At 49.3% G+C, this 3,063-nt stretch overlaps 2 long non-coding RNA genes across 4 annotated transcripts in view; one reads left to right on the plus strand and one right to left on the minus strand.

Annotated features, from left to right (window-relative positions):
* The window catches only part of LOC112550018, a 51,280-nt gene that overhangs the window by 21,187 nt on the left and 27,030 nt on the right, over positions 1-3,063 (plus strand). Inside the window, exon 3 of one of the 2 annotated variants that reach the window (XR_003093681.1) lies at positions 99-932. The exons of the other annotated variant lie outside the window; for it this stretch is intronic. This is a non-coding gene — a long non-coding RNA (uncharacterized LOC112550018). Of the gene's footprint in view, positions 1-98; positions 933-3,063 lie in introns of those variants that run through there. 2 annotated transcript variants of the gene reach the window in all.
* Positions 1,103-3,063, minus strand: part of LOC112550017 — a 30,007-nt gene continuing 28,046 nt past the window's right edge. The window contains exon 3 of one of the 2 annotated variants that reach the window (XR_003093679.1): positions 1,103-2,532. This is a non-coding gene — a long non-coding RNA (uncharacterized LOC112550017). Of the gene's footprint in view, positions 2,536-3,063 lie in introns of both variants that reach the window. The other variant, XR_003093680.1, reaches the window with a different exon arrangement.

Here is a 3,063-nt window from a genome sequence, read left to right on the forward strand (position 1 = left end):
GTGGCCAGGGCCAGGTCGGGAGTGCTGTGCCTCTCTGAACAGGTGGGCAGTGGCACTGGGTGGGCCTTGGGGGCTATATCCCCTAAAATTCATCTTAGCTTCCCTGTAGCCACCATTCCCAGTGCCACCACCGGCCCCTAGGGACACGGCGTGGTGCTCCCAGCCCAGCCCAGTCTGGTCCTGTGCATCTGCGCGGCCACCCAGAACACAGCCGCGCAGCAGCTCCTTGCAGGTAAGTCTAATAGAGGTGGGGGGCAGGACAGGGGGGAGCTAGATGGAGAGGTGGGCAGCTTGTAGTTGTGGGGGGTGCCTCAGAGTGATCAAGAGTCGGGGAGGGGAAAGTGTGCACGTCTGTGTGTGTGCCTCTGTGTCTCTCTCTGTCTCTGTCTGTTTGTTTCTGTTTGTGTGTGTGTATGCATGCGTGTGTGTGCATGAGGGCATCTGTGTCTGTTTCTCTGCGTGTGTCTGTGTATCCATGTGCAAAAAGTTAGTGAGAGTAGAGTGCATGCCTGTGTATGTGTGTGCGTGTGCGTGTGTGTGTGTGTGTGTGTTTGGCCATGGCAGGGGAGGGGACAGGGAGCAGGGAGAAAAGGAAGGTACAGGAAATCCTCACCATTCACAGATTCACCATTCATAGTTTCGAATATTCGAACCCATGCTCTCTCCCCATGCATGCTGTCTCACATGCCCTCACCATTCTCCCACCACCCCCACCCCCTGCTGCTGACAGTGCTGGTGGCATCTGCAGGAGCTCTGCGCTTGCTGCCGCTGGGTTCCCACTGCCACCACTGTGCTCCCACCACCACCACGCTCCCACCACCGCTGCCACCACATTTCCGATGTATTTGCAGATTTCACAATTCACAGGGATCTCTGGAAAGTATCCCTCATGAATGGCAAGGGTTTCCTGTATGTGCCCTCCACCCCCAGCTCAGCAGGATCTACCTTGCCTCCTCTGCCACCACCAGGAGGGAAAGGGGCCCTTCTCTTTGCTGCTGCAGCCCAGCTCCCATGGGGGTAGGGAGCCTCCAATTTTGTGCTTGCCCAGGGCCCCAATACACCTTAATCCACCTCTGGAGCAAGGTATTTGGATGCAGGTAAATCTGGGATTTTTGGGAGCAGGTAGAAGTGAAGCAGATAGAAAAGAGAAAAGAGCAGCAGATATCCTGGTCATCTCATGTGTTCCACTAGCTAGTCAGATATACCACAAGAATGAAACGGAGAGGAGGAAGGCAGCAGCAACAGGAGGAGTGAAAATCCCTCCCTGGAGAGTCTGCATACTACAACTGAGATTCAAAGACAGCAGCATTAAAGTATAGAGAAGATCAAGTAGTACAGGTTCTGCAGGGTTCTGATGTCACGGACCACATGAAAGGTGACACAGTGCATGCTGTGGTGCAGGTACTGCAGGGTGCTAAACCCATTGCTGATCAATAGAAATGGCTAGCACAGATTTCTTATAATTCAGGCAGTTAATTAAATTCCACCCCACCCCCCACCCGAAAACATGGAGCTTTATAAAATACCATTGCATGCCTGACAATTTGCTACTGGAATTAGGTATGCTGTATGCTGCATAATTCTCAGCAGGCCCTCTCCAGTTGGATTTGTATATTCAGCATTTAGTTCCAGAAGCACCACTTATTGGCACATTCAGTACAGAATCCAATACATGTAAGAAGTCTTATCTACACCTACCTATATTATGATCAGCAGTTGTGATTGCTGCCTTACTGTACAGAGCTGAGACATCTCAAGTTGCTGGAGAAATACTATCAATGCTACCTTCGGAAGATTCTTTAAATCCAGTGAGAAGGCAAATGCACCAACATTAGCATTCTTTCACAACAAATACCATGAGCAGAGGCAACAATCATTCAACATTAACTTTGTTGGACCAGCCATGTCATCCAGATGTCTTACTCCAGGCTTCCAAAGCAAGTTTTATTCTCCCAGCTCAGTCAAGGAATAGGCTGAAGAAGAGGGCAGAGAAAGCTCTTCAAAGATGTCCTCAAGGCCAGCTTCAAAAATGCAACATCAACTTCAACTCATGGGAGGCTATCACCCAGAACTGCCCCAAATTGTGGAAGAGTTTGCTGTAAGGGTGTCAGTACTTTGAAACCTCAGGATGACAACAGGAGACAGAAATGTGGGAGCAGGAGAAAGCATTTTTGCACTTAGAAATGGAATTTCTAAACCTAGTGCTTTAAGAATTGACACAACGCTCAGTTGATGAATAGCAGAAAGGCTTGCTTTAATTACTAGCAATTAGAAAACTAACTGACAGAAAAACAAAAGGCTTTTTCTTAGTGTTCAAATGACCTATTACAGTCCTTGTATTATCTTAGCTGCAAAGAGAACTTTACCCAATGCAAGCAGGAAGCAGTTCTTGTACAGCTTTACAGAGCATGGGTCCTTCACTGGTCGGTGGGTAGCAGGATGGCTTCTTGATCTTCTCTGGACTCCACACACCTTCCTGGCAGTTCTGTCTTGTTTTTTGTACTGTTTTAATTGCATAGCTTCAAAGCATTCCTTCTTGATAGTTGGTTAATCAAAGTCCAAACAAAGCAGGCAAGGACATCATTAACAGGGAGGTAATCCTGACAAGGATCAAAGGGGACAAGAGGGCACAAAAGCCCCCATGACTCACCAAAAGCATACGGAACATCTCCTAGCTAAAAGGGAGGCGTACACCCAATGGAAGGGAGGGATCATCACCAGGGAGGACTATACCTCGGTTGCTCAGGGCTGCAGGGGGGCTGTCAGGAAGACCAAGGCAGAGATGGAACTGGGACTAGCTACCCAGATCAAGGACAACAAGAAATCCTTTTTTAAATACATAGGGGGCAAAAAGAAGGTGCTGGGTAACGTGGGGCCTCTGCAAGACATGCTAGGAAATCTGGTCATCACACCAGACAACAAAGCTAACCTATTTAATTTCTTTGCCTCCATTTTCCTGAGCAGGGACCCGATCAGCCCGCCCACCAGGACCCCCTCAGGCCCTGGGGGAGGCGCACCTAGGCCCAGGGTCAGTGAGGATCTAGTCAGGGAACTTCTGGAGGG

The sequence above is a fragment of the Alligator sinensis genome, unplaced genomic scaffold, assembly GCF_000455745.1.
Source record: "Alligator sinensis unplaced genomic scaffold, ASM45574v1 scaffold77_2, whole genome shotgun sequence".
NCBI lineage: Eukaryota > Metazoa > Chordata > Crocodylia > Alligatoridae > Alligator > Alligator sinensis.